Raw genomic sequence first — 12135 nt, forward strand, 5'->3', positions numbered from 1 at the left:
TTTTGGAGTTCCCACTAACCTAGTGTGGGGGTCCAAAGGTGAGGTAAACAGAAGGAGCACTCTGTAATAAAAGTTTAAGTGGTGGTCCCATTGTCCTAGGACAACAACAGCCTGATTAATGAGCACAAATATTTTCTAATAGGAATGGGTAGCAAAGCATTATGTCGCTAGTTTCCCGAGTGCAGTGAATATTGTAGTATCCACTCTCCCACTGTGTTTGGAGAGCCACTTTGAGGATTTCTGTTTTTCTTTTGTAAAGCATTCATCAATTACAAGTGGTTTTGTGAAAGCTATGGAGTGTGACGGAGAGAGCTAAAAGAAATTACACTGATTAGGTAACAGTGTGAACAGTGTGACCAGTGCTTCACTACTGCCAATGGATTTTGCCCTGTTCTGTGCAGTGGCACCATAGCCACCATGGAGCATGAAGGGGAGAGACAAAAGAAAAAAATAGTTTGCCCACACTGAAGTATATCGGCAATCGTGCAATAATCCATGCAACAGGGTCAGTCTGCAAGGTGGTGACAAAACCACCCCAAGGCATGACAAACGTAAAACATTTACCAATGACATCAAGGATTTTTCAAATGCAAGCCTACAAAAGAGTGAAAATGATGGGCATGGTTAAAAGCCACAGAATACATACAACAGGTCAAAAAGTGAGACCTAAACATGGCTAGTAGGCTCTTTCAAATGTGTAGAACTTCAGGATCAAATCATGAACATTCCAAGGCCAAACACGGTTGAGAATTGTGCACAAAAAACTATTTTTTTTATTTAGCCATTTATTTATTTATATACTTTTCAATAACAATAACAGCACTTGTGAACAAGAAGTCTGTAACCACATCTCAGGTGTCAGAAGTTTTCACTTAACATTGGCTATCACATTACAGATGTTTTAATATTTGAATGGCCAAATATAGGAATCATTAACCCTTAAGGTGCCTGGCATGCTTAGCTATTGGTTATAAACAAAACTGTCTCTGTTTTAGAACCACTCTCTTCTTGTGCCTTACAATCCTTCCTACTTTCCAAAGGTGAGGTCACACTTGATGGTTATCATGTATGTACACAAATCAAATGTGTATCAAGTTCCAAGTTAGCTTTATTTCTGTAAAAATAAATACCATAAAAGCACACCACAAATTCACAATTTTACAAGAAAACAGGCTATGTATAAAAATCCTCAAATATAAAACATTAAACTATATGTAATAATCCTCGAATATAGAACATTATCCCTATAACAATTCGTACCATATCATAAAATCGTGCAAAAATGCAAAGTTTTTTCATGATAAATATCATAGATCAAATATATACCTAACTAAAAACAATGAATAAGATAAAAATAGAAAACGTTTCCATTTAAGACATATAAGAATATAAAACATGAAAAATTCATTTGACGGTAGAGAATAGGTGCATGCATACATTAAAATTCACGAGTAAGTTCATCAATGACCACTCCCATCATCTGTTGTTGGATTTTTTCATGTTTTCTTAACATATTCAGTCTGCAATGCCAAATAGATTCAAAAATTTTTGCCAAACAGCAAGCCACTAAAACAGATGGATCAGACTTAAAAACTCTCAGAGCCGATAGGCAATTCCTAAAACCCATTTTTTTACATAATGGAATAATCCAAGAAGCCCTCTGTTTATGGTATGCAAAACATTGGAAGAGGACGTGGGTTATGGATTCTTCCCTGGCGCAACCCATCAGGCACATCTTAGAGCCACAGCTTGGATTAGACCATTTGTAAATTAGGGTGCGCAAAGGAAGAGAGCCTATCCTAAATCTGATATACAATGCACGTACATGTGGAGAAAATAATGTATCCATGTAACTGCCAGTCATGGATGATGATGAGACTGCAGTCAATTGTGTAAATTGAGCATTAAACCAAAATTCATCCTTCAGAATCTGCGTTGCATTTTTTGGAATAGATAACGGATCCTTCCATTATGTCCCCAAGCCAAGTGATACAAAGGTCCGTTCCACATAAGCACACCACTTAATTTTTGAGCTGGTGTTGGTATCCGTCAGGTAAGTTAGCCCGCATCTATAGGGAATAAGAGAATCTAGTGACCATAGGCGAATCCAAAACAACAGAGGCCTAAGAGCAGCGATCTGGTTGATTGGAGGCAAGTTTAGATCCATTCGAATAGGAAGTGTTGGGGTACTGGAGGGAACTCTTAGCAGCATCTATGGCGGGCGTCATGGCAAAACTGGGGGATCTAGCTGCAAATCTTACAAATGTGTATCAGTATAATTTACTCTGCCTTCATTATGCATTTCACCGGCTCCAAAAAGGATAATAACTATATAAGATCCAAGACCCCAGCCTCATAATTTAGCAGAATCATTTGTATTTAGTGGACTGGGAAAAAGAAAGATGACCTGTGCCTTTATGGATGTCTTTAGGGTAATATATCATATAGGACACACTACTTCATCAATCCTATTAACTAGCATGATAGAGGCATTTTACGGTGAACACTGTTTGATTGTTGGGATGCTCAAGGTGTTCAATATTTTGTCCCCGCTGCAATGAGGCTTCCTTTTCTCCGTGAATGGACATTGTTCAAACTCTGGCAACCATAGACTGTGGCAAAGAGGATGAAATCATCATCCTGCTGGAAATGGTCATTGGCACTAAGGAAACACTATTGGAGCTGATACTGTGAAAGAATTAAGCCACTATCAACATATTAAGATGAATATAGCATTCAGTAGGTCTTTATACAAGAAAGGTGTTGGTGACCCTACTTTAGCAAGTACTACACTCTGACTAGGGAATGAGGAAGCAATGCGATAGGAGCAGCAGCCTTCATTGCATTTAAAAGACTTTCAGGAAACAGATGCTAAACAGGAAAAAACACAGTTCTCTGTTTTGTAGCCAAACCACATGCAAACCACATGCAGAATCAATGTTAAGAACAGTCTATTGAAATATTTAAGCCTCCATACTTCGACAAATTACTTGGGGTTAGTAAGGCATGTAAAGGACAATTGTATTTGTTGTGGTGATAAATATGTATACTGTACGTAACTAAACCTTGTGCTAAAATTTAAAGCAATAGCCTATATATAATAGCTTCATCAATTGTAAGTTCTTTTGAAGAGTACGCAGCATTCATTATTCATCTCGAGAAGTTGCACCATTTATGCATTTAAAGCAAAACACGCTAATGGTTAGTAATGTAGCACAACCTATGGTTGCTGCATGACTTCTAGCAGTGCATCACTGTATACCTATCACTAGGTATACTGAATAGGCATGGTGTAAGGCACTATTTCATGCACCATGGCAAACAACACACAAGAGGCTATGTTTGCCTAGTGTCACTCATGTGATTTTTACAACCAGGATACAAATGGCAATTAAACAGTACATGGGCATGTGAACATTACTTCATGTTAATATTATTATATGTGTGTTTGCTGTAAAAGAAAAAAATCAAATTTCCATCATTTGTAGTTTTCTAAAAAGTGATTTTGTTTTCTTTTTTATCTTCTAGATTGGAAGCAAGCTGTCTTTCTTCAGCTGTTCCCAGAGAGATGCAGAAAGACTCAGGTACTACAATTGCCATTTTGTATAGTTAGAAAATATGGTGAGGGCTGTTAGTAGTAGCAGAGAGTACATCCTTCAAGCCATACAGCAAAAAATATATTCAACAACATATGAATTTTGAAACTCCGTTTTGAATGCATGTCAATTTAAAAAAATCCATTTGGCTTTAATGTTAAGCCTTGTTACATCTGTTTGGTAGAGCTTTAGCTGTTGTCATAGCTCATAGGCAGCAAAATACGAGAGTTCAGGCACTCTCAAGATGGGCTTGCAGTTTTGGTCAAGTCAATGTCAGATTTTGCAATGAAAATTTGCATTGGTGGTGTGGAGACAAAAAATGAACCAGTCTCCACCATTGCTGCCTTCTTTCTCAAACACTGAGATGACTAACACATGCAAACACAAACATGCACAAATTCACCCTGTCTATTTGTGCCATGTCTGCATGCAACCTGTGTCCTTATGAAGTATTCTGTGTTTGTGCCTGTGTTTTGATCCTCGAGTTCACAGTGCTGCTGCAGTAAGCACCTGAAACTTCAAACAAACTGTTGCTCCGCACTCATCCAGATACAAATAATGCTACACGTTTTAGGAAATGTGTCTGAAAAATATTTGAACATGATTACTGAATATGAACATAAACATGGTGAATAACAAATAAAACGATTTGGTTAGAAAAATAATAAAAAATCCACCTGTGCACTTTTAATAGCTGCAAAGCCAACTAGACTGAGTGGCTTGAATACTGCCGTATCTAAGTGTGAGCTGGGGATGGAACTGCAGGTATTTATATAAAAAGAATGCTATGAAAGTAAAAAAATGACGCTTATAGGGCTGTCTGAACCAGAAAATGAAAAGAAAAACATTATTTGGCTTAAGGGAGCCGGTTCAAAGTGCCATGGCGCCACGAGAATGAGCGCGAAGGAGAGACACAAAAGGAAAAAGAAGTTTGCTCACAGTCAAACATATCAGCAATAATGCAATTATCCATGTAACAGGGTCAGTCTGCAAGGCAGTAACAAAAACACCCCAAGGCATAATAAACGAAAACCATTTACTAGTGACATCAAGGGGTTTTTGAAAGGCAAGCCCACAAATGAGTGAAATTGATGGGCGTGCGGTGGACGTGGTTAAAAGCCCACAATACTTACAACAGATCAAAGTGCTTGTGCGTTCAACCTAAAAAAGGCACATGGTCTGTGTATTTCCACCACACAATTAGAACTGAGAAAAACAGATTCAGCCACTAGAATTAATAATTCAGACTCCATGCATTGCTATTTGAGCCGGGGCCATCTGTGGTCATCTTTGAGCACCAGCACTTATTATTCCTCAACAGAATTTGATGTAGATCAATGGACATGAAAACATAAAAAGGAAAAGGAAGAAAGAAAAAGATGGAAAACAGTGACAAAAGGGGAGAACATGGATGAAAAAGGACCGGCATGAGTGAAATTTAAAGACAAGGAGTATTTAGTGGCAGATGAAAGAGCAATGAGACTGTAGCAGGACAATGTAGCATTGGTACTCAGTACTTCAATATTCAATAGCATCATTCACATACTTCTGAGCAAAAATGCAGGCCTGGCATTTACACAAAAAGCACTGAATTCACATGCTAGCTAATGGAGGGGAGTTCCAGAGTTCTAGACCCACAGAGCTGAATGATCTACCTCAGTTAGAGGGAATGGCTTACATGGCATGCAGATTGTGTGAAAGACAGGTAATCACACCTTGGAGCCAGGGCTGCATTATAGAAATTCTTTACTTCCAGATTTTGAGTATTGCATTCACAAATTAGTCAGTCCAACAAGCAAATGATTGCTGAATGTTAGAAATGGAGTTTCTGGTTGGCTAGGGTATGCACTTAAGCCCAGGCAGAATCCACCACTCTAGTCAGGGCAAGTAAGTTACACACCAAAGACAACCTTTGCTCACCCTGTGGTAGCTTGGTGCATAGCAATCCGGCCTATCCTCAGAGGTCATGTGTAAAGAGTTTGTGCAACACAGTCACACCTGTGACAATAAAATATACCACAAAATAGGCTAGACAAGAATATGTAAAACTATATATATATTGTATCGAGTGAGTAAATCATTGACCAATATGACATTGTTTATAAATACTGTGTGCACTATGCAATCCTGAATTAGTACTCATCACCTTGTTTATACAATAACAAACATGTCATATCACAGGGCATGAGGCACAGCGGGTAGGCTATATTGGTAATGTATGAATTATCATGCACCATTAGGCCAAAGGTATCATAGATCATAATTACTGTACAGATATCCACATGACATAAATCATACATTTTGAACATAGATTGACATAGCTGTGTTATGACTCAGTATCCTGGGAATGCAAGAGACAAAATCATAGTCAAATATATAAAGTACACTGTTCCAATAAAATCTAAGGGACCACTGGTCTCAGGAGCGAGAGCCCTCAAGCATCACAATGGATGACTAGTATCATCATCGGGAAGTGCTCCACACCAGGCTGGTGCTGCAATGCCTGGTGGACACCCCACCAGGGGGGCTCTAGACCATGTTGTTGTGACTGGTAAACTTTACTGTACAGTCCAAGATGCTTCAATTCAAGCACCAGTGCAAAAGAGAGGTCAAAAAACTGGTTAAAATTGGTTATTCATCTTTAATAGAAACCATCAGAATTTTAATCAGTGTAATAAAGATGAAGACCAAGATTAAAAACAAACAATGAAAGTCGTGTGTAGAGTATCATGCTCCTAAGACTTTCACAAGATACAATCTCTAAGGATTCCCCCCCAAAATTTTTATATGGGTGCCTTTTAGAACAGGTCAACATGTTTCGCGTCTATCGGTCCATCCGGATCCATTGACGCTTCATCAGGACCAACAAAAAAATTACCTCTTCATAAGCCAAAAAAGAACAAATCAACCACCCATATTAGGGTAGAGAGACCGGTAACACACTGGTTACATCAGGTCACCATAGAAAACAAGACATATAAAGCAAACAGTACACCATAAATACCCAATAGTGGTTAAAGGTGATCAAACAGTTAAACAAGTGATAAATAAGTGAAGATGGGCTTACCTTCCCCAAGTAGAGAAAGGGCCCCCTGGGAAACACGTTCCTAGGACTCAGATAGACACTCTGTATAGATTGAATTGGGACATCCATGTTCCTCGGATCTGGTGGTAAAGTTGATCCTCAAAAAGAAAAAAGTTTTCTGTCAAGGCCAGTCTAGCACATTGCATGATGAAAGCCACAGGGGAGGAAAGATCAGTTGATACATCTTGCAGGGCCAACTCCACAACTTGTAGAGTTGCCTCTTGTGGGATGTTGGTATAAAGTGCCTCCACCTCCAAAGTAATGATGCCTTGTGTAGTACTGGAACTGTTAATGGTTTCAATTAGATTCAAGACGTCTTTGGTATCTCTCAGAAAAGGAACCCTTCACCTATGGCTGTAAAAAATGGTCGCAAAAAATCGATAATGGTTCCAAGACAGAGCCCAGTCCAGAGACAATAGGACGACCCGGGGGTGGTGTCCTACCTTTGTGGATCTTAGGTAAACTATAAAAATACGGAATACGCGGATTACGTGTATCCAAAAATTCAGCCTCCTTTGGTGAGATCTATAGATTGTTTTTAGCTTCTTCAATGAGGCATCGAATTTGGGTCTGTAGTCTAGTAGTAGGATCATGTGTTATTTTGGCATAGTAGGAAGAATCACTTAGGAGGCGTAGGCACTCACATCTATAATCAGTGGAGTTCATGATCACAATAGCGCCGCCCTTGTCTGCCTGCTTAATGGTTATATTGGTGTCTGATGATAAAGATAATAAGGCCCTCTTTTCTATTGTGGGGATGTTCACATAAGCCTGTTTTGGACATAACTTATCTAAATCAGCTAGCACCGCTTTTTCAAAGGTCAAGACCTCACTCTGCATTGAAAGTGATGATGGAACAAAAGTTGAAGGTTTTTTTAGACCAGAATCCAAAGGTAAGGGTTCCACCGGTTTGTCCTTAAAAAAGAGACCAATGTACTCAATAGAAGGTTAGGGTTCGTTCCTACTCCCGACGAAGATTTCTTCCGGTTACATATTGAACTAGCACAGTTCTTCCGTAAGATTCGTCTTCAGATCCGAGGAACATCGATGGGCAGCACTTTTGCTCCCAGTTTGGCCTGCCTTTACATGTATGATTTTGAAAAAACCTATGTCTTGCCATCAACTAAACCTTACCATAATTACATTACATTATGGCGCCGTTACATTGACGACATTCTGATCATATGGCAGGGTCCATTGACATTGGCAGATAATTTCATAACATGGGTCAACACTTTGGATCCCTTTTTGAAATTCACGGCGACTGTATCATCAACAAACTTATCCTTCTTAGATTTGATGATTACCATTGATGAGGGCAAATTATACACCAGTGTATATCAAAAACCCACTGATCGTAATTCTCTTCTCATCTATGAAAGCCACCATCCAAAATCTCTCAGGGATAATTTACCTGTTGGTCAGTTTTTACGATTGAGACGTAATTGCAGCACATCTCATGAATTTGATAGGCAGTCCATCTTCCTCCAAAACATACTCCTTGATCGACATTACCCCCCTAGAATAGTCAATCAGGCTCGCAAAAGAGCAAAAAATAACAATAGGGACTCTTTGTTGGCTAACATTGATAAAGAACCACAAACTAGACTTACATGTGTTTCCACCTACACCCCTTTATCGAATGCAATTAGAAAATTGATGATTAAAAGATGGTCAATCCTCTCTAGTGGGGGACATGAAATCAAAAGACCTCTATTTGCATTCAAACGCACTGCCAACATTAAGGACTTGGTGATTCACACACGTCCACGAGTCCAATGTGACACGTCTACTCAAAAAACTCTATGGAACCTTCCCCCTGTGGAAGGACACCATCCTTGTGTTAACTGCAGCGTTTGTTTTCTTACTAAACATCTACAGACCCTGAATTTGGACCCTATAGGCTCTTGGCGCCTCAGAAAACATACGAATTGCAACACAAGGAATTGTATCTATATGATCACATGCCCCTGTGGTCTACGATATATTGGGATGACATGTAGACCTGTGAAGATACGCATCAATGAGCATAGAAGTAACATCAGATGCAACAGAATAACTACTAAACTTAGTGCCCATTTTTTGGAGTCTTCACATTCCCCTAACGATCTCTGGTGGGTGGTAATAGAAGCACCCAAAGTTAAGTCTGACATGCCCGGGACTTTGTTCAGGATTGAACAAAGATGGGTGTTCAAACTTGGCACTCACTTACGGGGATTAAATGACGATATCCCCTGGTCTTCACTTTCTGTATAAAGCAGAAATGACCCTCGCTCCAATCAACATATATAAATTTTGGGTTTTTATCTTAAGTGGACAAGGCATCCGTTAGTGTATTCTACACACATAGATTCTTGTAACCATTAACTTTTACAGGAATTTCATAGCACCCTTTCATATTTGTGCAGACACTGGTCTAGATTTTTTATAATGTGTTAAATGAGCTCAGACAGGGTGCTTATACTATTTTTTTGTTTCATGGGTTGTACATTCACAGCATACAACCCTCCCTTTAACCTCCTTTCTCCGGGAGTCCTCTTTCTATTTTTTCACTCCGCTAAGGGACTGCATACTGACAGTCCCTTTTCCATTTTGATTACTCCCAGATGCGCGCGTACGGAGAGACGGTGCTCTTCCGGGCCGCGGCGTCTGTTTATTAACTCTGACGGTGTCCGAAGCAGATGGTTGCTCGGGACACCGTTCCAGAGGGTAGGTCCATAGTTTGGACCATCGACAAAACTGTGAGTACTATCGTCCTGTCTCCGATCCTGCATACGCGGAGTTTTGTGATTTATTTAACTATTTAACAACCATTATGTCGTATTGATGAACAACGAGGCCTATCCAACCTGGTTGTTTTAAGAAGGATGATTTATGCAAGGGCCACCATTTATGAGACCCTGTATCTATTGAATGCACAAAAATCTTTTTTTCTGAGAATAATTATTTTTTCTGAACCCATTTCCTAGTTTAGACTTACAGATCTCTACAGTATATTTAGCAAGCTCATAAATTGTTGTCCCAATTCAATCTATATAGAGTGTCTATCTGAGTCCTAGGAACGTGTTTCCCAGGGGGCCATTTCTCTACTTGGGGAAGGTAAGCCCATCTTCACTTATTTATCACTTGTTTAACTGTTTGATCACCTTTAACCACTATTGGGTATTTATGGTGTACTGTTTGCTTTATATGTCTTGTTTTCTATGGTGACCTGATGTAACCAGTGTACTTTAATGTAAGTTACCGGTCTCTCTACCCTAATATGGGTGGTTGATTTGTTCTTTTTTGGCTTATGAAGAGGTAATTTTTTTGTTGGTCCTGATGAAGCGTCAATGGATCCGGATGGACCGATAGACGCGAAACATGTTGACCTGTTCTAAAAGGCACCCATATAAAAAAAAAAATTGGGGAATCCTTAGAGATTGTATCTTGTGAAAGTCTTAGGAGCATGATACTCTATACACGACTTTCATTGTTTGGTTTTTAATCTTGGTCTTCATCTTTATTACACTGATTAAAATTCTGATGGTTTCTATTAAAGATGAATAACCAATTTTAACCAGTTTTTTGACCTCTCTTTTGCACTGGTGCTTGAATTGAAGCATCTTGGACTGTACAGTAAAGTTTACCAGTCACAACAACATGGTCTAGAGCCCTCTGGTGGGGTGTCCACCAGGCATTGCAGCACCAGCCTGGTGTGGAGCACTTCCCGATGATGATACTAGTCATCCATTGTGATGCTTGAGGGCTCTCGCTCCTGAGACCAGTGGTCCCTTAGATTTTATTGGAACAGTGTACTTTATATATTTGATTATAGTTTGGGAGAACGTAAACTGGACCACATAACCTCCTGGTCCCTCCCCCCCCTTTTTTGAGCAAAATCATAGTCAACATATTATCAGGGTATGAGGGCTGGAATGCAATAAGGAAGCACATTAAAGAACAGTTGCTACCAAACAAATTCAGGTTTTGTAATGCTGATGTGAGATTTATGGTATGACACACACTTTGCATTATATCATCAGGATGAATTTATGAAATATCACCAAGAACACCAGCAGCAATGAGCCCCTGTGGACATGGAAGCCCCTTTGTCCCAGATAGTGAGCTTATGTTAAACCTTTGAAGCCTTGGGACAATGTTTTTATGCAAACATGAAATGTAGGACGCAAGAGCACCTGCACACCTACTATACAAAATACTGTCCCTTCTGGTATCACAATGTGGGGGCTCCGTTAGAGTCTCCACCCACCAGGATACATGGGGTAGATTTCCCAAGGGGCACCCTGCCGGGAATGCACACACTGCCAGCCTTAGCGGAAAGACCTCTCCCTGTCGTTCCTGCATGCAGGATGTCCCGTTGGACCACTCAAAAGGCCCAGTGCAGCTTGGGTGACCCCCCCAGTTCCACTCACCTTTCACTTTCACTGAATGCTTAGGAGGAGCTCATGGGTCCCAGAGTTTCCCTGGAGCTGTATAGCTTGTGTTGGGAGGCCTCTGCTATGGCCCATGGCATCTCAGGTCAGGAGATTGATGGGGGAAGGCTGGACCGTTCAGGCATTAGCAGTCTCTCCTGGGGGATCCTGTAGTCGTGTCTGCTCTGCGTGAAACCACATGGAGCCTCAGGCAGCGCTCACCATGTATGGTGAGAAATCCCAGGAGGCAGCGAACAACGCTCTCCAAGTGCTACCTTCAAGAAAAACACAAAATATAGTGCTACCCAGATGCTATATTTGCAGGGCCAAGGTCACCAAATAAGCACCAGTAATCTCTCAAAACAAGTAATGGCAGTTCCTCCTGGCACCACCCTTAGGGGCATGTTTAGAAGCCCCAAGCACCATCGGAGCTTCACTTTTTGTGATGCTCTGCTGTGCACTGCGCTGTATTTACAAGGCAGCATTAAGCCACCCTCTGCGGCTTAATACCACCTTGTAAATACAGCCCTTTGCTTGGAAGGGGCGTGTAACAAGTGTTGCTATGGGCATTTCACAGCAACATCCATTGCATTTTGACTCTGGCCCAGATTTATGAGAAATCATAAAACTGGGGCAATGCCAAAATTTAAGGCCTCCCAAGGATTTTTTTTTTTTTTTGTGTTTAGGCCTTTCCATGGCGCAAATCGCCATTGAATATTGTTTTTGTGCACAAAGTGTCCCTTCCTACACAAAAGCAATTTTCCAGCAACCCAGCCATTCTTGCAACAAGCAGCCCAGTGAGTCCTTTGCGCCACTCCATCGACACCGAACAACAGGGCAACCAAGGTAGAGCAGTTCAGATGAGTCCATAAGTGCAGCAATCCCTCTGGCAGAGATTTGCTCGTATATGTTTTTGTTCACAAAGGTTTCACTTAACTGCGCAAAAAAAATCTCACCGGCAACCCAGCCATCCTTGCACCATGGCACAAGGGTGGCTTCGTTGGCGCTAGGCTGCTAATTTAGTGCCTGTGCAGGGGGA

At 40.6% G+C, this 12135-nt stretch overlaps 1 long non-coding RNA gene across 1 annotated transcript in view; it reads left to right on the forward strand.

Annotated features, from left to right (window-relative positions):
- LOC138260734 (uncharacterized) overlaps window positions 1-12135 on the forward strand; it is a 224081-nt gene that overhangs the window by 17381 nt on the left and 194565 nt on the right. The window contains exon 2 of the long non-coding RNA XR_011198948.1: window positions 3529-3584. This is a non-coding gene — a long non-coding RNA (uncharacterized lncRNA). The remainder of the gene's footprint in view (window positions 1-3528; window positions 3585-12135) is intronic.

Source organism: Pleurodeles waltl, chromosome 10, assembly GCF_031143425.1.
Source record: "Pleurodeles waltl isolate 20211129_DDA chromosome 10, aPleWal1.hap1.20221129, whole genome shotgun sequence".
In the NCBI taxonomy this organism is placed as follows: Eukaryota; Metazoa; Chordata; class Amphibia; order Caudata; family Salamandridae; genus Pleurodeles; species Pleurodeles waltl.